Consider the following 24,156-nt stretch of genomic DNA (forward strand, 5'->3'; position numbering starts at 1 on the left):
CGTCCGTCGTAGGTGATAGGGTGTCCGTGAGCCGTGAGGGTTAACATAGCAGTTTCTACCTTATTTTCTGTACTTCCTCCTCTGTGAAAGGGACATGTGGAATTTTCTCTCATGCAGCATCAAGAATCTCAAAATTCTTGATGTAGTCTTCAAATCAGTCTCTTTGCACTCTTCTAGACGATCCTGACATAAACTCTAGAGAAGGCTTCCAGAGTTCAGTTAAATCACCCTTGAGGGCTCTGTGTGCTCGGAAGCTCTCCATCAGCCTCTCTAGTCTTGCCGCTTTCTGTGACCTTGTTTCTTTGACCGGCACTTGGGCAAATTCCTTCTTCCCTTTCTTCTGCTCGGACTGCTCCTCTTGAATTGGCTCTAGCCGTCTTTTCAATCTTGTTTCCACCTTTGGTGCTCTTTTCGGCTCGTCTTCCTTGTCTTCTTTTAACCTCAACCAATCATTCTGAGACGGGGGGTCAAGCCACCTTCCTTTTGCGTGTAGTGCTCCATAAATCGCCTTGGTGATCAGTTCTCCTGGCACTATATAGGTTGGCTTCTTGTTGCCCATCTTTACTAGGCTGTCATGTATATATGCCACATAGTTGATTATCTTTGGGGTGCCTTTCGTCATTGCCCACGTGAATGTTGTGGCAATTGCACCTGGCGGCATCCTGTACTTCTGTGGCCTCTTCGTGCACATGTGGAAGTATTGGTTGTATAACTGGCTCGTGATTGCCACTCTTGGGTTGGAAATGTCTTCAAAGGTGTAATTCTCCTTCTTCTCTTTGTACACCTTGACCTCATCCCTTCTTTTTGTTACACTATCCCCCTCGTTGGAGAGGTCTAGTGCATCTGATACAACCCGCTCAGTGATTATTATCTCTGTTTCTAGTATGCCTTGTAAATCTGTTACTTTGGCCACTCCATCCTCTTTGATGCTTGTCACAAACTCCCAGACTCTTTTGATGTCCACCCCTGCCGTTATTTCCATAGTTGTGGAGATCAATCTTCTCCAAGTAGCCGGCCATCTTGCTTCGTACAAACTCATTGAGTTCTCTTGGCAGCATTGATAGCTCGATAACATTTCCTTCAGTGTCTTTGAACACTCCTTGGTAGATCTTTAGGTCATTGGACTCTAACAGGTCATCTTGTATCCATGTGCTGGTGGGCTTTAGTGTTCCTTCTGGAATGACGAAGGGCTCCACTTCTTCCAGGTAATCCTTGATGGTCATTCTCTTCTTCTTTGTCGTTGACTTCGAGGCTGCCATAGATCCTGTTGCACTCAGTAGTCCGAAGTTAGCGTTTTTTCCATATTAGCTGCAAAATTGAGTTTTACTTATCCAAATGACTTGAAAATTGAAAATAAAGCTTAAAAGGAACTTGTGAAGCTGTGCATGTGCTCACAGTGCAAATCTGGCCCAAAATTTTCATCTAAACATCCTACGCGTAGGATGTCTTTTTCATCAGAATTAGTTCATATTTGACATGCTGGTAGTGTAAGGCTCATGGAACATGGCTATATGCTTGGATTTGAATTTGGATATCAAAAAGTGGATTTTTGGGCTGATTTAGGCTGTAGGTCACAATTTGGGTAGAAAGTCCATCATAGGTAGGTCACAATTTGGGTAGAAAGTCCATCATAGGTAGCAATTGATGTCCAAATGGGTTGGAATTTGGTGTATGGGCTCATTGCACCATGGTATTGGCTCCCATGATGTCACTCTTTGCACAGAAGGCTGAATTTATGCTTGAGATATCCTACACGTAGGATGTCTTTTTCATCAAAATGACATGAAACTTGTTCTGTGGGTTGTCCTTGGCCTATGGAACATGGTTATGTTCTTGCATTTGAATTTGGACAAGATTTGATGCTTGTAAGGGTTTGTGTGGTATTTTTGGGCTCAAAAAGTGTATCTTGATAGTGTTGGGGGTCAAAAATGATTAGAATGGCTTCAAACTTGATATATGGGCTCCTGATGATGAGGTGATTGGATCTGGAATGATCAAACATCCCTTGCTGGTCAAAAAAGTCAAATAGACATCCTACGCGTAGGATGTCTATTTCATCAATTTTTTCTTCTGACCACACAGATTGTTTGTTGATGTGTTGGTGAATGTGTTGTGTAAGTTTCATTGGATTTGGACAAGATTTGGTAGGTCTATGGTCCATTATTTCCTCTATGCCCTAACTTTGCGTTTTTTCATGCATATGAGGTCAATTTTGGTCCAAATGTGATGAGACTTGGTGGATAGCTTGTAAATGTCATTCAGAAAATGTGCATGATGAAAAATGTTGGATTTTGTGCCCAAAAGTGCCCTTGAGACATCCTACGTGTAGGATGTCTTCTGGTGATTTTTTCATGGATGGTGCTCCCAGTGCTTGCCCTTGGCCCCCCTAAGTCCCTTTTGAGCCTAATTTCAACAAAAAAGTCAAATGGATAGAGAATAACTCCCTGTGTGGACTTCAGAGCCTACAAGATGTTTTCTGACTTTTGGAGTGTTTTTTGGCGATGAAATTTCTTGATGTTGGTCTCCAGAGCTCCCCGATCCCTTGGGGATCCTTGCCGTATGGTTTTTTTGACTTTGGCTTCACCGGAGCTTCATTTGGCAATTTGTCACTCTAGAAGCACTCATGGTTGCGTTTACATACCTTCGATGATTTGTGGTGGTCTACCATCATAGGACTTGGTTGTTGATGGTCTCGGAAGGCCACTCGTGAAGTTTGGTGGCAAACGGGCTTGCGATTTGGCCGCAAGAGCAATTTGACGCTTTGTGTGTCTGATGCCATTTCTGAAGTTTAGTGCCGCTTCGGGTCACTTTTTGGTCATGCGGGTCATATATACTTGTCGAGCATGTCGAGATGCTCCTACCCATGAATTTTGGTAGCATTTGGTCGCCGTTGCACCGATTTCCCATTTGGTGGCCTCTTGCCGGTTTCTGGGAATTAGGGTTTTTCCCGATGGTTTCCTATTGCCTTTGGACATCCAGGACTGGTCTCCTAGACTAGGGTAAGCTACCGATGAAGTCTTGTTGCTTTTGAGTTAGCCTTTAGGCCGCCGTCTCTACTTGTAGGTCTCTACCGCCCGTTTTGTGTGTGACCCCTACACTAGTTTTCACGACATAATGACAAACATGCGCAAAAATCTCAAGGTGGTGAGCCTACCTCTCATGTCTGGAGCTCGTCGGGTGGTCGTGCACGTCGTAGAAGCTACTGGAAGGTCAATCCGATCTAGGTGGCAGAAGCTCTCTCCACAAAGTCAATAGTAAGAATGAGCTAAAAATGGAGTGAAAATTTCTTATAATGAAGGTCCCCGAACCACTTTTCATGAAATTTGACATGTGCTCCTATCTTCTTGCGAGATGCGGTTTAGGCCCAAAAATTTCTTGATTTGGACTCCATTTGCTCTGTTTACCAAAAATTTGGCATTTCGGTCAAAACCTGGCCAAAACACGCTTTCCACTCCAGTCTCATAATTGCACCCCCATTGTACCATAGGTTTTCCTATAGTCAGTGATCATCCCCATATTTTTTGTTTTTCATTACGACTGTTTTTCACCTGCTTTTTGTATTTTTGAAGTTTTTCTACCGAAAATTAGCAAAATTAAAAGGAAAATAGCAAATCAAACCCTGAAAATTTTCAAAAATCATAATAAATCACAAACATCACCGCAAAACATTATATACACTCATATGCAATTTTTATGGCCGGATTTCTCCGTTTTACTAATATTTTGCTAGAAAAATGGGCTATTTCTACTTATATACACACACCTAGGGGCTTGATTTGGCGTTTGGCTCCATATACATGTAGATACATGCTGTATAAGGCCATCTATACTTGGGTTACTCCAGAAAATTTTTCAATCAAACAACAACCCTTAAAATAGTCAAAAATCATGCCCTTTTTTGCCGTTTCTGTTATTGGTTCCGCATTTGAGAATGCCTCCCCCCCTCCTAGCCGGAGTCCTCCCGGACGATTAGGTATCGCCTCGGAGTATGTGCCGTGCATAGGTTGAAAATGTTGTGCTAATGTCTGGCCGATTACTGTGGCCCTACTTTATGCATACTCGGTCAATGCATGGAAAAATTAATGTTGTGCAAGAGAAGGGTATAAGCAAGTAGCTTATTGGCATTCGCCGTCGAGGTTTCCTGCTTTCTTTGCAAGTAACAGCTGTAACTCTGCTGCTCTCTGTTTAATCGTCTTTTTTGCAAAAGGCAATTGCTTTGCCGATACTGTTGATGGAGTCGTAGCTGTTTCTAAGGATAGAAGTGACTGGGCTGGAATGGCCTTTAGTTTCCATTGGCATTTTGTTGTTGCCGGTTTTTTTAGATGTTTTGGCACTACCTTGTTTGCCTCTGGTTTGTTATTCATTGGCATCCACATAAGTCGGTTTTGCTTTTGCAAATGCAGCTGTCTGCCTTCCATTGTTGCTTGTACTAAAGGGAGTTCCTTTGGCTTTTGTTTTGGTATCCAAATGTGAGTGACATTTGGGTTATGGCTAAGAATTTTCTTTGGGATCCATATCTATTTTATGCCCTTGGTTTGTGGTTGAACCATCTGCTTTGTTGGAATTCTGTTGTTGCATTGTTGTTTGTCCGCCATGTCGTTTCTGTCCTTCCGCATCCATACTTGTTTCCCTTGTTTTGGTAACCTAGATCTTTGCATTGCGGCTGGTGACTTCATATGTCTGTAATTAGCATGGTTGGCTTTTACGTGATTGTTGGTCTCGGTTATCAGGTCGTTCTTTGATGTCATTTTTGCTTTTGGCTTCTGTTCCAGTGATTGCATGGCTTGAAGCTGATCATTCTGGTATTGTTGAGCAAAGGCTATCACCTGTTGTTCATGTTCATGCTGAATTTTGACTGCCTTTGCTTTCCAATGTATCTGCACATTGTACTCTTTTTGCCAAGGTTGCCCCAGCATCATTGGGTGTTGTGTGCTTTCATCTGTCACCACATAGAATTTGTGTGGGTAAAAATATAATAATGTATCTGCACATGCAATATAATCCATCCCAATGTTTTCAACGGGTGTGATGTGCTGCTTTCCAGCACTTGAGGAGTAGGATGAAGTGGACCCGCGACTTTGAGCTGTTGGTATACTCCGTAAGAGATCAAATTTTCTTGAGCTCCCGAATCAAGCAATGATGTCGATTCGACTTGATTGTTGTCCACTTTGACCGCAATTATTGGCTCTACTGTTTCTTCATCCAACTTCGTCAGTCGAATGGCATTGATTCGCAATGGTGGTGCATTTTGTTGTTGTTGTCGCAGAAGTCTTCTTTTGGTAATGCGTTCTTGTGCTTCTACTTGAGCTTCCTCTCGTACTCTCTGGTTTTCCTTCATTCTTTGTTTTCCTTGATGAATTTGTTGGAGAATCTCTTGTGTGAGTGGTAAATGATACCTCCTCAGTCTACATCCACTAATCCAGTTCGTCATTTCTTCACCTGCTAATGTAGCAAGCTTGACAGCTCCACTTTGTGATAGATCACTAATCACAAATGGTCCAATCCCTCGCTTTTTGAGTTTCTTGGCATGTTGCTTCAAGTTATAAACAAGTACATAATCACCTGTTTTGAACTCTTTGGTACGCACATGTTTGTCAGAAAATACTTTTTTTTCTTCTCTTTTTAGCATAGATTGAAGCCACAGCTCGTAAGCGGAGTTCATCTAGCTTTTCAAGATCATCAATTCTTGAAGAGAGCTCATGGCCTGTCCATTCTAAGCTTTTTTGCTACTCGTAGAGTTGGAATTAAAAACTCTATGGGTAGTATAGCATTTAGGCCAAACACCATGTTGTATGGTGTTGTTCCGATTGATGTTTTGTAAGCTACCCTGTATGCCCATAGCGTTGAGTGTAGCTGCTGATCCCAATCTGTTCTTGATTCTGACACTATTTTAGTGAGAACCGTGCATAGTGTTTTATTTGTGGCCTCATCTTGCCCATTGGCCTGTGGATGGTATGGTGCAGATTTCCTATGTATGACCATGAATTCCTCTAGCAGATAATCAATGACTTCATTGAGAAAATGTGTCCCCCGATCACTGACAATTTCTATTGGTAACTCGTATCGTACAAAAACATTCTCATACAAAAATTGTGCAGTGGTGCGTGCATCAGCTTTTTGTGTTGCCTTGGCTTCCACCCATTTTGTGAGATAGTTCGTAGCGGCAATGATATATTGGGTATGGGTGCAATATGCAGGGGTGATATAGGTCCCACAAAATCAATGCCCCATTTTGCAAATGCTCTTGCTCCCATCATTGGCCGTAATGGCATCTCATCTCTTTTTATTGGCACCTTGGTGAGTTGACATGAGTCACAATGCTTTACAAACTTTTCAGCATCCATGTGCAATGTGGGCCACCAAATTCCTGCGGTTAAGACAATTTTTGCCGTCTTATCGCTCGAAAAATGGCCTCCACTTATTCCACTATGTGCATGTTCTAGAATCAGCAGGTATTCGCTTTCACTTGCACAGATTCTAAGTCGATTGTCCTTTCATCGCTTATAGAGTTGGTTCCCAACTAACTGAAAGTCACGAGCTTCCAGCTCTATAGCTTTTTTCCGTGCTCTTGTGATGTTCTCAGGGAACGTCCTGGTGGTTAACACTAGGTTGGTAACCTAACAAGACATAAAAGTGTCCTTTCAGGGTTTTGAAAAAAACCTCCAAAACCATAGTAGATCCACTTATTTTGTAAAATCCTCTCATAAGGTTATAGTTCAAGGCCTACTACACATGGAAAAAATAAGAAACTTGTAAAATTTCTCATCTTTTTGTCACACCAAGCCTCCAAAGTTGATGGACTAGTGCATTTTCATCAAAACAGTCATTTCTTACGTTTTGTTGCATAAAAATAAGATTAGGGATTTTTGTAGGACTTAATATAAATTCCCTAGTTAACTTCAATGGGTTGGTGATCAGAACATATGATTGCTTCTCACTCACTAAATTTTGTTTTGCCAAAATAAATAGGTACAAAAAAGTTGAATTTTGTTTAGCATTCTGCAAACCTATCATCAAAGTTTCTATAGCCACGCTCAATACAAATAATATATGCATGTTTTCTTAGTTCCCTATTGTCCTTTATGTTCATAAGGATCCATGGAGCATGTCAAAAGAATAATACATCTCTTACCAAGGGGAATCTTGGGGACAAAGATGAAGTCCTAAATACAGCAAACATGAAAAAACTGGGTTCAACATTATGAGTTGTAGAATCCCATAGAAACTATTCAATATCTAGCCAAATTTGATCCTTATGACTAGATATGGTTACTACCTACAAAATGCATGTAGTTGTTACAAGAAACTAACAATATTGAAAAGCTATACTTGATATACTAGAATGTTTCATTTTCTTCTATAATTGAAAAAATCAACCATCGTTGTGTACTATGCAAAATAGGGTATTAGGTGCCCCAAAACTCAAGGAATATTAGCTTTATGTTACAATATACGACATAGAAAATAAAAAATGCATTTGGATATCATGAAATCCACCAAAAAAATCATAGAAGAGCTAAAATTGGCTAAAAACCAGGATTTGACAATTTTTGTAATTTGGTCATAACTTACAAGTTTAATTTTTATTTCTCCCTAGAAGCATCAAGACATGTTGAGGACTACTAAAGATAGTTCTCTAGCATTATAGACCTCACAAACATAAATTCTAGAGTGGTATAGTTGCAAAAAGTTGAAAAAGGCAAAAAAATGACCCATTTTTTTACACAGTTTAGGTTGTGAAATGTTGTGCAAGGACAAGGTCAAAGATGGAATTGATATTCCAAAAAAATGTCAAGTTTTTTTCAGCTCATGAGACAACTTTCTAGATAGATAGCACCTCAAAATCCATTTTGAAACTCTTGACATAATTCAAGGAAAATGGTCACTTAACAGTACATAAAAGTGTCCCATTACCAACCTAGTGTTAAATTAAGAAGTCAATGATATATTGACTCCATGCAGGTGCTATGTTTACCTGAAACAAAGTTGCGTGATCCACTGGTCTTTTGGCACTACATATCGTACAATTGGTAACATAAGAATGTCTGTCCACATACACAGTTGGCCAATAACTCCCTAATTGTTTCAGTCTCTAGTGTGTTTTCATTGTTGAACAATGAAATACACAACCCTAGACATTTGCCTCTTCAAGGTAGCACTCGAATTCTTCCGGATTTATACATAATCGTAGGATTAGGTCCGATCCAAGATGATACAACCGTCCTGCTATCAATTGAAAGTTTTTTGTTTGTCAAATTGTTTGCTGTTTGGATTTGCATTCCGTATTATCAAACCTACTTCCAAAGGAAAGAATGCTAACAATTTCCTTAGACCATTTGGGTACCATTTCAATATTGAAAAGATACGCATCTGGTATGTCATCATCTACTCCTTCAGGAGCTTCCCCGTTGTGTATCCTTGAAAGATGATCTGCTCGTAGATGGGTTTTACCCTTCTTGACCACCACTGTGAAGTCAAATTCTAGCAATATAATAAACCAGCGTACGATTCTCCCTGTATAATGGTTTATTTACCAGATACAAAAGAGCTTGATGATCTGTAAAGAACACAAATTTGTTTGCAAGCAAATAATGCCGAAATTTCTTTACAACATAAATCATTCCAAACCCTTCCGGCTCGGTGGTTGTGTGGTTCTTTTCTGCACTATTTAATTGTCGGCTCGCATAGCAAACTGGAAAATCCATTGTTCCATCTCCAGGTTCAGCCAGAATACTTCCAATGGCATATGATGAAGCATCAATGTGCACATGGAATATCTTTTCCCAATCTGGTGCCTTCAGTACAGGCACTGATATAAGGTTTTCCTTCAGCTTTTGGAATGAAGTTTCACTCTCCTTGGTCCACTCAAAATTGACTAACAAACGATACAGAGGTTGTGCGATAACCGCATACATGTATATGAATCTTCAATAATATCTGCAGTGTCCCATGAAGGATTGCACTTGTTTCGCATTAGTAGGCCTGGGTAGGTCTACAATGACTTTGACTTTGTCTAGGTCTGTGGTTATGCCATTTCTTAAGACAATGTGTCCTAAGATGCGGCCTTGCTTAACCATGAATACACACTTTTCCGGGTTAAGACAGATTCGATATGTCCTGCACTTTTCAAAGACCTTTTGCAAATGGTCAATATATTCCTCTCGTAGAAGAGAGTGTACACAAAGATCAACCATGTAAATTTCTAAGAATATTCTTAGGTATTCCTTGAATGCGTGAGTCATTAACCTTTGGAAAGTGGTTGGGGCATTATTTAAGCCAAATGGAATAACTCGATACGCATAAATCCCCCATTCTGTGACAAACGCTGTTTTGTGTTGATCCTCCCTTGCTATTTCCAGTTGGTTGTATCCTGAAAACCCATCCAGAAAAGAATAAGCCCGTTTCCCGGACACTCGCTCAAGTACATGCTCTGTGATTGGCAAGGGATAATTATCCCTGATGGTGGCTGCATTTACCTTTTTGAGGTTTACACACACTCGCAATTTTCCATTCTTTTTGGGAACTACCACAATGGGTGACACCCAATCTGTATGTTCAATCTCATAGATGAATTCATCTTCCATTAGTTTATCTATCTCTTCTTTGATTCGTTTAGCAAATGTGTCATTATATGTATAAGGACATTTTTTGCTAGGTTTTGCATCCGATTTCAAAGGAATTGTATGTTGGCATATTGATGGATCAACTCCTTTGAGGTCTTTATAGGACCAAGCAAATACATCTTTATACTTCTTGAGAAGTTGTGTTAGCCGTTCTTCCTCTTCAGGCTCTAAATCGTTAGCTATATAGACCGGCTGAGGCTTTTCACATGGTTCTGCGAGGTCTATCTTTTTTGCATTTTCAGGCCCATCGCAAGATTCTTGGTTGGTTCTTTCCCTGACTGGTGGTGTCATGATGATTTTTCTATCCTGGATAGTAAATTTCCAATAGTGTGAGGGTACATTCATGTTTTCCTTTTCCGACTCTCCTTTACCATCACTATCTTCTTCAGTAGTCCATATCTCACGTAAAGACCGTTTCAGTTCTTGGTATTTCTGTTTATGCTCCAGTTTGGTCCACTCTTGGTCTTTTGTTGTGTCTTTTTTTTATTTTTGAGATTTTTGTGATTTTGTTTCGGTTTTAGCTTTTCGTACCTGTTTTATTTCCTCTCGCGTTCTTTCTTTTTGATCTTTTGAGAATTTTCTTGATATTTGATCTTTTACATAATCCTTTGCTTTTACAAGCATGAGATAGTGAGTTTTACCTTTTATCATGGGCATCAGATTCTCTCTTGCTTTTTTTCCTGCTCGTTTCCTCCTATAGCGTTCCTGGCGTCTAGGGTGTGGATTCGCAAAATCATAAAACTTGATATTCTCGGTTTCATTTCCACGCTCACTTGAGGTGTCTGAACACTCATTATCTGCTTCATCATTTACTTCCAAATGTTCAGAGGAGTTGTAAAACTCTTCTTGTTCTGGTGGTTCGACCGTCTCTTTTTCTCCTGGTATAACGCTTACCATGTAATAGGGTTGCACATCATAGCCATCCTTATCGCAAAATTTTATTGTTGAACTGTCGGTAATGGTAGAGACATCCAATGTTGCTAGTATGTGTTCCCATTCTAGAGGTTCCAAGGCATCTTCAGGGGAAGGTTCCGGAATATACTCTTTGTCCTCAATTTCTCTTTCTAAGACGCATTCCTCTCTTCTTAAGCTTCCACAATGTCAAGCTCCACACATCCATAGCTCTTTTGGTTGCCCTAACCATGCTGGGAGTTTTGATCCTGCTACTGTAGCTGAATCAAACTCTTCCACAGGTGTTTGGTTCACATCTTTGTAACTATGGTCTTTCAGGTGTATTTTAGTTGTTGTCTCGCCATGTCTGAGGTATATGTGGTCATAACCCCAATCTTGGACCATCTTCAATTGTCGCATGAATGGTCGTCCCAAGATGATCTCATAATTGTTCTTTTTGTCGAAATCGACTATTGCAAATGTATGCTCATACTCAATTCCGCACGAAGTGACAATCACTTCCTAAAGGCTTCTCCATAAACCCATCTGCCAATTTCAGTTTCATCCTGGTAGCCCTTAAAGCTGGTTTTCCCCATTTTTTCTAGATTTCCTTGGTGGCAATAGCAACCCCCGCTCGACTATCAAGAATAGCTTTGGAAACTACTCCTTGGAATTCTACTGGTAGCGTGGTGTTTCCATCTTCTCCCTCGCAATACTCTCCAACCTTGTTCAATGGTACTAGCCTAGTGTTTAGTTGAGGCCTGTCCAACTCTCTGATCCCTTCCTGAAGACTCAGGGTGGGGTCTTTTACTCCAGATTTTCTAGGCATTTACCTATTGTGGTCCACATGTTTGGCCGTAACCTTAGGAGTTTTGCCAATGTGATTGTGCATGCTACCAGAGTGGACAACAACTTAATCAATCCTTGCGAATCCATCACCTTGTTAGAAGAAAGTTTTTGAGAGGGGATTGCTCTCACTTCCGACTTAGCTTCATACTCTCCTAGGTAAGAGGATAAATTTCTCAGCGAGTCTGGTTGGCTGTGCCCCGAACTAATTGATCCTTGGTCTCCCCCTTGTGAATGTATCTCAAAGTTCATATGCGACCTTGCCTCAAATTCTTCAATAGGTGGTAAGATCACATTCTTTTCTTTTCTCGTGCTATTCAGGTGGTTACTCATCCTATTAGCCTCGTTGGCCTCATGGATTTGCTTCCACAGATCGTCTAGACCGTTACAGTCCTTACCCATTTCTGCCAATATTTTAGGCTGGAACCCGTCACTTGTCCCATCTGTGGTATTTGACACTATGATTGGATCTCCTCTGGACTCATAGGCATTAGTGAGTCTTTCCTTCGTTTCTACATGTTTCTCTAAAGTTGGTTGGATAGGGGTTGGAGCTAGTGCCTCATGCCAATTTGCAGGTTTACCTAGTAGGTCTTCCATCAATGATTGGGCTGTTTCGATCATCTTTTTACACATTTCCAACCTTTGTTTTTCTATTTCTGCATATGGATAAGTCATCCACCTTTGCTCCTGGGTTTGGTTCTTTCTGAGTCTAGCTTCATAAGCTTTTAGCAGTGCATCCAACTGCTCATTTACCTTGTCAGCCAGTACAGATCCTCCTGATCCTGCACTTTTGGGCTTTGCTATTTCCTTGGGTGCTATGGTTGCCGTGGTGTGTGAGCTTAAGCTAGCTAGATCCTCTAACCGCTCCAATATCTCCTTTGTATATGTTAGCTCCTTAGACAGAGTTGTTTGCTCTCGTTCCTTCCTGGCTTTCCTACGCGCCTTTCTAGCTTTCCAAGTGCTTCTCTGATTTTTCTTTTCTGAACTTTGGGCATCGGTTTTTGGTTCTTCAACTATGGGTTCGTTCGTCCTTCTTTGAGCTTGGGCTCGTGTTACCGCCTGAATAGGTATGATTGTTTCATTTTCTGATCCTCCACTAGAAGGTATTGTTTCTAGCATGTTCAAGGTGGTTTTTTCTCCTTTGCTCGGGTTTTAAGGGCAATCGGGAATCAAATAAGTAATTCCACATTCTGGGCAATACGCATTGACTCTAATGATTTCATCATGAGGATAGTCTCTCAACCAATGGTCTCCACCACACTTGTAGCAGGGTCCCTTGGGTTGTTGAGGTGCTCCTTGAGCTCCTCTTTGTTGGTAAGCATGTCTCTGTCCGCCCATGCCTCCATTGGCTATGAACAACAATGTTCGTTCATCTAAGCTATATATTTCTTCTCTTGTTGCCTGTGCAGCAGTTGGTGGTCCTGTATTTCCTATCATACTCCATGGTTCTGGGGTCGAGGGTTCTTCCGGTGGATAATAGACAGGGTTTGCCACATATCCATTGGGATCTTCATAATATGCATGCATAGGCACCAAAGCCTTATCCTCTGATACAGTGACTATTGGTGTGTATCTTATACCAATTGGTCGTAATCCTGGTAGGGGTGGTTGTTTCCCCAACGCCGGTTGTGGTCTTTCTACACCTACAGGTCCTGGTAGGTTGCCTGCTTGATATCTAGGCATTGGTGGAACTTGAGGGGAAGCTACCGGAGCTTGGGGAGCGTAAGGTCTCTCTCTCACATATCCCTTGTTATATTAACATTCCTCGGCCCCATGGTTTGTCCATTTTTGTTCAATAGCACACCACTTGGGCTATTTAGCCTGGGGTTTGGTGTACAAGTTGATCTTTTTTAGCACTTCATCTACGAGCTGCTCCTGGTTTACAGCCACTTCTCCTTTCGGTGTTGTCTTAGAAGACTTGCTTTCACTTTGTTGTGAAGACGAATCGTCATCAAGGTCCTTGAACTTCCCCTCTTTGTAGACCGCACAATTGTCCACCAGGTAAAGAGCTTCCTTAGTCAACTCATTCAACGTCGTGATCCTCTTCATATATAAGTCTTTCTGGAGATCCGCATTCCTTAGTCCTTGGATGAATATAAGCATAAGTCTGGACTGAGTTGGCAGTTCTTCAACAGGACAGAACTTAACATATCTTTTTAGTCTTAGGGCTGCCTTTCGTACAGATTCTCCATCTTTCTGTTTGAATTTATGGATCTGTGAGACAGTATTATGAGCTATTCCCCTTTGTGATAATTCCTCGATAAAATCGTCAAACACTTCCTCCATAGACTCAAAGTCTCTACACTCTACAGAGTCAAACCAAGTGGCAGGATCATCCTGTAGGGTTAGTCCAAACCCTGAAAATTGGGTAGGAAAATCTAACACCTCTTCGGCTCTAATTACACACACAAAGGCTGCAACATGATCTCTTGGATCTCTGCTTCTTGTGTATTTCTTGTTTACCCATTTTTGCACTTGAGAAGGTCTAATTCTCCGATGGTATACAAACCTCATCATTGGATCTCCACGTCCTAATCGATATACCTCCTCAGGCCTTCTGTAATAGGCTGGTTCCTCTCCCAGTGGTGCTCCTAAGCCATAATTTCTAACGGTTCTCATTGGAGGTGGTTCTTCTCTTCGAACTCACTCTACGGGTGGTCCTCCAGGCTCTGTTGACCCTTGAGTCTTTGGCTTACTCCTTGAATAGAGTGGTTCTTGCAAATCCCTTAGCCCTCGTGTGGCTTGATAACCATCTTGATTTCGGTCTGGTTCCATTGTTGCACTCTGTCGAAGCCATGCCTGCAATGATGGCTGGTTTGCTGGTTGGTCTTGGTTGTTGAATGCTTGCGGTTGGGTGGAATGTGAGGTCGCATCATACTCATCTGAAAAAGGATTCGTTGACTTGCTTGGGGTGTAGGTGACTCTTGGCACTTCCTCAGGGGCATATGCTGATCCTCCTAGACCTGTTACCCTTTCTACCTCCTCTGGGAGAATACGTTGGTATTCTCGCCCGTATCTATCAACAAAAACTATACTCTTTCCCGTAACAGTTTCATAAGAGAATAAGTAAAGAACTTTGTCTTCGCTTAATTCGTTTACGTATGGTTCTTTGCTGCAAAAGTAAGAGACTATACCCTCACTCTCATGTTTGTAGATTCCTACGTTCTTTTTATAAGTTGGAACTCTAGTTGTTTTCTTATCATACATAAAAATAGCTCCGGGCCGATCAATGTTTGGTGGTGGTTCTTGAGTTTCTGAAACCATTTTCCCTTTCGCCACATTATCTCCATATCTGTTGTAATCTTCAGGGTTACTAACTATCAGATAATGGTTCCCCTTTTCGTCTCGGAATCTATCTCCATCATCATATACTCGAATTATCTCCAATCTTTGAGCTGGTCTCTCTTCGATACAAATGCACTTGCGCCCTCGATAGTCAGAATAGACTAGGGCTCCCCTCGAGTTTGTTCCCTCTAAGAAGATCACAGTGAGCTTGGAATCATTCAAAGGATTTTGGGAGGTGCTTCCTCCTCGCATAGGTCCATCATAGGTGAAACCTCCTGGATGTTGACTACCCATTATGAAGAAAGATTTGTCTGACGAAGTTTCAGTATCACTACCTTCCTCAATAATCGGTGCTAGCGGATCTAGTCTTGCTTGAGTTACACTCTCTTCGGTGGACACTAAGCTACCTTGGTCACCTGCCACCTTTTGGTCTCTAACAATGTATCTTCCTGATCTTAAATTCATCAAACTTATCAATGCAATTTATCACAAATCCAACCACTCACCTGGCAAAGGATTAGTTTCTGCACAACTTCTTGCTTTGTTGCTGAATATACCTGTACACAAGCGTTTTAATTTCGGCAATCAAGTCAAAGCATTTATCTGCTAGAGGTTATCTTAGTAATGATTGGTATAACTGGAGAGTGAATCTCAACCACTACTGTATTTTATACATTGCTGATGTTCCTGGATCAGGTCTGCTAATCTGAAACTGTACTTCCCTCGAATGTTGGTCAATTTATGCGAAAAAGTTTGAATTCAGTCTTTGCTTCGTCAAATGGGCAAACAAGGTCCAAATTCACTTTTGAAAGAAGTTCTGGAACCCTTAAGCCAAATAGAATCTCACTGTCTATGCCATGTCAATTTTTCTTTGCTGTATGTCCCAATAGACATCCTACGCGGAGGATGTCTCCTGCTTTGTTTTGCCTGGATTTTTGCATTGTTGTTTCCCCTTGTTGTGCTGAGCCTACAACTACTTTTACTTTTTGATTTGGACACCTATTAGCTGGTCAATGAGTCAGAAATCTGTTTCGAGAGCCTATTGATGATATTGATCAGTCTAATCACTCCAATTTGGACCAAAATTGACTAAGAGGCTTGCCTTAGGCTATACAACACCTTACTATACTCAATGTCAAAGTTTGGCTTCAATTTCTTGCTTTAGACATCTTATGCGTAGGCTGTCTTTTTCATCAGAATGGCTTCAAACTCAAAGCCCAGGCTCCCCTTGAGTTGTTGATCACTTTGGTATACTTAAAATTTGGTTTGGAGTCCAAAATCACTCAGAAGACATCCTACTCGTACAATGTCTTTTTGGCATGTTTGACCCCAGACTTGTCCCACAGCTTCCCCTTGATGTCAGTAACCCAGTGGTATGCTTAGATTTTGGTTTGGATTTCAAAAGTCCCAAATTTCAGCTGTTCTTGTCTTTTTCAGTCAAAAGTGCTAATGTCCACTTTGAACCCAATTTTCTCACCCAAATGAGGTGAAACCCCTTTCAGTCACTCAATATATCATGCAAGACATGCTCATGCATCCATCTTATGGTTTTGGTCTCAAAATAATGTTTTGGCACAAATTGGGTAGGATGTCTGGAAATTTCAGTCTATCTGGCCTTATCCTGTCAAGATATGGTCAAATTTCTACTTTCCAATTGAAATTAGGGTAAACCCCACCTTCCTAACACGCTGGTCAACTCACAATCCCAAAATTCCTCCCAGATTAGCCTGTAGACATCCTACGCGTAGGATGTCTCCTGGCTTGAAATTAATTTTTTTTCTGACAAAAATTCTTTTGATGCTCTGTAGATCTATCAGAAACGCTCACAGTAACTTTTGGACTTCAATTAGGCTTTCAAACACACCTTTGCATCTTTTTGCGTCTTTTACAAACTTGTAATGACTTTACCAAGAAAGTGTACATGCATGAATTGCTCTAGATCCTGAACATGATGTCCTACTTACTCTACTCCTACTTATCATGTGAAATGGTGATAATGGTGTTTTTGGTTGCTTTTTTGGCCTCTCCGGACTCTCATGCTCTCATGTCACCGCTTCTACCACTCCAACTCCTACTGAAGAACTCGACTACTACCTAAAACTATCTTGGTCAACCTAATCTATCTAAGTCGAAGGATCTAGGCCAGACACACGCTTCCTAGACTCCCTGTAAGACCTAGAGAGTCCTCCACCCTCTGATCATATCTAAATGTAGAGAGAGACTCTTGGCAAGCCAAAAATCCCAATCCTCAAGGATTAGTCTCGGTCACCTACCTAAGGTTTTCGTCCCCGACAGCGGCGCCAATGTTGGACGGATACGCCGCGACGGACGTCAGCACAGCGAGAACTCACCTAACATGTAATGTCAGCTAAGGACGAAGCTCGACCCGCAGACGCGTGGAAGCAAGCATAAGGTGTCAACCTACACTCGACCGACTCCTAACTAACTCCTACAGAGGCCTCTACCAATTGTCTAAGTCACAGCCTTCAAGAGTGCATAAGAGGAAACTTCCTACAACGCTTTCTAGAGCCGAACACCCATCAAACAATCTCGAAACACCATAGAACTTGAAAGAGACCCTACTAATACCAATAGGTAGCTCTCCCTGAGGTCTAAGAACCAAAATCCCAACCCAAAACACCTCGTGCAGAAACAAGTAGGATGTCTGGCCAAAATCTGCAGGTCTTCGTTTCCAAAATCTAAAGTACCTAATGTGTAGTTCTACTCAATGTGAACGCGTGGATATGCTGCAATGCAAAATCGGACAACGTATACTCAAACACCAGATGAAGCTCGTAGGAGGAGCTCGCAAAACCGGACCGTACGCGCGCAATGTAGGTATCGGCGCGTAGCTCTTGTCGGGGGCAACACGCTACACTTCTCCGCACTCGATTCCGACCATCGGAGCACACGTAGTGTCAAGATGAAGCTCGCGCTCTCTCTCTCGTACACAGTACGCTCACTCACAGACTTCAAAACTTCTTTTTCAAATGACAAAAAGGTTCTTCATTAAGGTCAAAAAGTGGTATATATACCTTACAATTCTCAAACCCTAAAGTTCCAAAATCAACCATCTACTCAATCTAACTATCAAAACTGGGATACAATCTGGAAACTTTTGTAAGTCCCAATATTTACAAGGTGAAAAATCAGGTTTTCCTCAATGAATGAATAATTACAAAAATAATAATCTTCCGAATAGTTAGATGCCGTGGGGTGTGTCCAGCTTCTAACATCGAGTCAGTTTTGTCCCATGGTTTGACAAATTAATCGTGGTTCTCGTTAATACTACAATAAAATAGGATGGTGAGGTTAGACATGCGTTCCACATTCGGCACCGTTTTCGGGGATTGAAGAGACCTAAACTAGGGAAAAACACGAGCGTCTTGTGTAGTTGTCCTTTAACTTCCTTTAGGTTCGCCTAGAGTTTAAAACTTTCTTTTAGAAACCGTATAGATTAAGATTGTCGTCTTTAGCTATGTAGAGGTAGCTTGAAAGTAATCGTACTTGCTGAGTACCTTTAGGACTGTAGGATTGTAGATTTAGATTAGGATTTCGAGAATGATTGGTAGACGAGACAAGTCTTAAGATCAAGACTCTAAAAAACATAAAAAACACAAGAAAACGAGTGTTTGTGGACACTTTCCACAACCCCATTGCATGAGAATCTAGGAGTAGGGTAAGTAGAATCCGAGGGGGATTTCAGAACATTGCTCACTCCAAACGAATCATCTGTGAGTTGTTTATGTAAAGTTGAAGAATTTCAGGTCTACGGCTAGAAATAGCTTGAAAAGACTCGAATCCACTCAATCCGACTAGAGAGTAAGCCTAAGAGTTGTCCGAACCAGTGGGTAAGCTCAAAGACACTACGAGGTAAAAATTTCAAGAAGTTGACCAAAACTCAGAATATTTACTTTTTCTTGATATTTTAGGCCAAATTAAGTTTTGACTTGATTTATAGGCTTAAAAAACATCATAAAAAGATTGTCTTTGAGAAAATTGCAAAAAAGTGCTCATTTCAAGCATAAAGTAAATAATTATGATTATTAACTTTCTGCTCTAAATTGGCCAAGGTTCATACCATTGACTCATTGCATGTGTACAAACAACTTTTTTAAATGCCCAAAAGATTTGGATCACTAAACTGGCAAAAAACAGGGTAAAAACTAAAGTTTGTACTACCATTTTGAATCTTGAGTATAAACTTGGGAAAAAATTGTCCAAACTTGTTAAAATCTAATTAGATTTGGACCATTGGAGTGAAATTGGTGATTAAAATTGCAAAGTTAGTCTGCGGACAGATAATTGATGACCATTTGACCAAAACTTACCCAAACTTGATGAAAATTGGCTAGTGATCTTAACTTAAGGTGCTTAACAGATCTGTGTCAAAGTTGGGATAAAAATTTGTAAAAATTTGTCAGAAGTAAATAATTGTGATTATTTACATCTGCTTCAAAACTTGATGATTTTGCAAATTTGAGTATACCACAAGGTCAAGCACATCAAGTAGACCTCACAAATCAATTTTGGTGAAATTTGGATCCCAAAAGTGAGACTTAAGCCAGATTCTCGAAATCAGAGACTGCGGACACCAAACAGTTGATAAACTTGATCAGAATTGGTCCAAACTTGTTAAAATTTTCCCAGAGACTCTTACAAGTTGTATACTTGCCAGACCTATCGAAAAGGTGTAAAAATTTGACAAAAGTAAATAATCGTGATTATTTACTTCTGCTATCTAAAGACATCATTTTGGACTTTTGAACTCATACAGTGATAGACCCACATAATACAAGGCCACACGGCAATTTTGGGTTCAATCGGATCAAAATTGATACAGATACACTCAGTTTACAGGTTGTAGATTAGACCTTCGATTTTGCTAAAGTCAAATTTTGACTCCCATAGCACGATTTGAAGTGATACACAGAGACCAATCACGAGAGTTCTCAAGAGCTCTACTGTCTTTATAGAAGAATAGCAACTTTGAATAATTTTGTACAGGAATTGGGTTGCAGACGAGAAATCAATGGCTTGACAGAAAGTTGCAATTGAATCAAGTGGAAATCGACAACAAGTCAATCCAAAGGTGAGTACTCTATCCAGGGCTTCATAAGTCTATATGAATCTTAGATCTGGTATTGTACTAGGAAATCAGGGCATACTCAAAGAAACCTCCAGTAGAGTATCTATCGAAAAAAGCATGAATCAAGGCAATTCCTTGCACACAATTCCTGAAGAAGTCTCAAACACTTTTTCAAATTCAACATCCGAAATGTCTTCTTACTCGAGTCACTCGAAAACCAGAACAACACTGCACTATAAGCACATACTATCTTTTTACAAGACTAACCGTCATGGAGCCCAGGTTTACTTGGACCCTAACATCATTCTTCTCGAATTTGATTTCACTGTTGTTGTAAAAAAAGGCACCATACCTCAACGAACATATGATTTGTCAAGGATTGTTTCAGGGAAATTACCTAAAGGGATAGACGATGATTTACCAGATGCCTATTTGTTCTCCGTGGAAATGATACCTAGATGGTCGTAAAACATTGTGTCATTGATGACAATATCTCAAGTGGATTCACAAATACCACTTCCTACCACAATTGATTTAATCGAGCAATCGGTTATGTATCAATTACTAGCTAGAAGGCTATATAAAAGAAATCGGGACAGGATATTAATTTTATGCATTAACCCTGAAGAAAAGGAACAATCCCTAAGTCAAGCACATGTTACCATAGTACGACTTCACTTTGCGGAAGACCAAACTATGTAACGAATCTTGAGACTTGGAGTATTTTGGCCGACTATGAAGAGAGATGTTAGACTTTTTGTAAAAGATTTCCCTCAATGTCAAAAACAACCACCCATTCCTCATGTAACATTGTTTCAAATGTCACTTGTTCCTAGGTGGAGTAATTATTTGGTTACTTACTTATTAAGACGAACATTTCCTGAGGATATGAGTAAACACTGTCAAAGAGCAATTGAAACTGAAGCAAGAGACTATGCTCTTATTGGGAACCAATTGTATCGAAGAGGTAAAGATCAATATTTGCGTCTTTGTGCAAATGAAAACAAGTATATTCCAATTATAGAACTAGCACATGCTAGATTAGCTGGAGGTCACTTTTCTAGTGAGACCACCACAAGAGCAATCTTGATGGCAAGCATATGGTGGCCAACACTTTTTGCAGATGCCAAAGAATATGTTCGAAGGTGTGATGCTTGTCAACGAGCATAAATGCCAACACGAGTAGACAGCATGCCCTTAAGACCAATGATGGGGGCTAGAGCCCTCACAAAATGGGGTATAGATTTTGTTGGACCAATATAGTCACCTGCTTATAGAACCCAAGCTCAATATATCATTGTAGCTACGGACTATTTGACCAAGTGGGTGAGGGTAAAGTGACTCAAAAGAATGGTTCCAGAACCACTGTTGCATTCTTATATGAGCATATATTCACGAGATATGGATTGCCAATAGAGATTGTCAGTGATCGAGGAACTCATTTCCTCAATGAGGTCATCCATAACAAATCAGCTCCCTATCACCCACAAGCAAACAGACAAGCTGAGCATACGAATAAAATTCTTAGCTCGGTAGTGACCAAAGTGGTTAGTTCAAGAAGGATAGACTGGGAAATGAATCTCCATGCTGCTCTATCGGCTTATCGAGTTTCATTCAAAACAGCTCTAAATGCTACACCCTTTAACCTTGTTTATGTTCTTGCCAATAGAATTTCTATTGCTGACATTAAGGGTAGCACAGAATCTTGAGTGGACTGGACATGAATTGTCAAAAAGACTTGAAGATTTGGAAAAGCTAGACGAGCAAAGGCTAACTTCTGTAGCTCATATCTATACACAAAAGCGAAAACAAAAACAGTTTTTTGATTCCCACTTAATCACAAAAATATTCAAAAAAGGGGACTTAGCTTTAGTCTATTCCCTTAAGGAACACATTCCCAAGTTTTAAAAAAAGGGAAACGGACCATTTATAGTTGAAGAGGTATCTCCAAGTGGAACAATAAAATTGTCCACCCTAGATGGTGAACCAATGGCTAATTGGATTAGTGGATGTCATTTAACGAAATACAATTTGCCACTAACCAATGAATTGCTAGAGAGAATGCATGCAGCCAAACAAAGGAAGATCAAGCGACAGCAGGTTATTGATGAAGCCCAAGAGGAAGCTAGACTTCGTGTTCAAGCATAAAGCTGCTCTCAAGAATCAACAGATACCTATTCCCATCAACACTTTAGAAATAGATGATCGAAAATGGAAATTGCTTAAAGATGCAGTTTCAATAGATGATGACTGGTTAGATGGAATGGATCTGCGCATCAAAGTAGAGCTCAACAATCATAACACCAATGCTTTGGTAGACACATGAGCTAGGGTGAATGCAGTCAGTTATTCCACATACAAGAAGTAAACAAGTCAAGAATTGACAGCAGGAATAGCGACAATCAAAGGATGCAACAAGAATCCAACTCCAACATTGGGAGTAGTCAACTAGAACGTGGTAGTACATGGATGTTCATGTCCTCATCAGTTTTTATGCTTGCCAGATGAACAATGAATGAGACGATGATTCTTGGAATTCCCTAGATGCATACATACAAAGAAGTACCAGATTGGGATACGGATCAACTAAATCTATCACCTAAAGGTGGGCAACTCATTGTTCCGATTGCACCAAGCAAGGAGAAATGGAAAAGAAGCAATCAGCATACCAATCCACAAAGCCAATCTTCTCCATGCCCTCGACAATCAAATGCTACATGTAGCATGCAAGGAGTCAGGTAGATTTGGGTACCAAAAGCACAGCTTAAGGATAAACCGATTCAGCTCTGGGTGCCTAAAACTTCACCGAAGAAACAAAAGAAGGTTCCATGTATTCGAACACAGAATCGAGTATCTCCGAGAAAGGAACCTAACATGAAAAGGGTTTGGAAGAAAAAGGAGCACTTATCTTCTCCACAAACCGTGAAACCAGTCAAGCAATGGCGAGTTAAGTCTCAACAGATTCCACCACAACATGCAGCACCAAGCCGACCGAATTACTAATGGAGAGAAAAAGCTCGACAACAATCAAAAGTGCTACCAACAGCTCAAGCAATCAGCATGCTAAAACACCCTGATGGTACAATCAAACAGAGAGCACAAAAGCTACAAGATTTGCTCTTTGGAAGACATCAGCAGCAAACCTCGACATCAAAAACCCTTGAGTCAATTACTCAAGACCCAGCTCTTGCACGGCATATGGGTTTGAATTGCATTGATCTTCATATCATGGTAGAGCCAATCATGGCTATGCATAGACACAATTGTTCAACCCATGCATGCAGTCGTCCCGGAGTACGCCACCTAGGAGGGGTGGAAAGGCACTAAGTACTAAGTAATTAAGGGCAATGTTTGAAGAGGGATGGAAAAATTCCATGTTAACGTGTGATTTTTGCAAAATTACCTAATAATTCCATTATAATTCATTACAAGGGAAAATTCACTGATAATATCTTCCCAATGAGTGTAAATAGTGTATATACTATCAAAAAATCATTAAAAATAGTCCTTTTTTGAGTATTTTTTATCATTTTTGTTGATAGGGAGGCTTAAAAATGGAGGAATCCAACAGAAAACAATAAATCTATGCTTTTCAAGGGATTTTCTTAATTATTGGATTTTTACTTTACTTTTTTAGAGCATTTTGCTATTTTCTTTGATTTTTTCAAAAAAAAAAGGTCAAAATTAATAATAAATAGCAGGGAAGCTCAGATAGAAAAATGGAAGACACGATGGTGATTAGAAGGACAAGGTGGACAAGCACAAAAATTTTCAATGAAATTAGAAGATGGAAGCAAAAAGCATAAATTAGACGGCCATGCCTACTTTTGCAAAATTCTTGCAGAATTGGCTACAGAAATCCGATCAGAGAATTTTTTGAGTCTAGCATGGATTTCATGGACTAGTAGGACTAACGGGGGAATCTGGGAAAATTTGGTTCGGGAAGTCCAGGTATAGATATCCATGGTAGGCTAAAACCACCTCATTTCCACTTGGAGCCTTTGTAGAGAGAGATTTCGGCCTCTTTCGCGCGACATTTCCAGAGCCCACAATTGACCATTTTCAACGCCGTCTCACACGAGACATGAAGGGTAAGTTCTTTACTCGATAATCATCCATTTTGTATGGCCGGTAGCTAGTCTAAAGCCTTAGAAAAAACCCTAGAAACCGAGCAATGCACAAAGACCTACAACCTAAAACTAACCATAGCGGCCTACGAGCTTGACCAAATCAGATGGGATTTGAACCATAGCATGCCCTAACATAATAGAACCTTTCTATACCATCAGATGACCATTCTGCTAGGGTCAAGGCGGTTCGTAGTAGAAAAGTTAGGTTTTTGGCAAATGCCAAAATTCCGACCTGACTCCATAGATGGCTTGTTAATGAGGTCCATATACAATATATATGATTGGTTTGGTG

Source organism: Adiantum capillus-veneris, chromosome 16 (assembly GCF_014529385.1).
Source record: "Adiantum capillus-veneris isolate H3 chromosome 16, ASM1452938v2, whole genome shotgun sequence".
Classification (NCBI taxonomy): Eukaryota; Viridiplantae; Streptophyta; class Polypodiopsida; order Polypodiales; family Pteridaceae; genus Adiantum; species Adiantum capillus-veneris.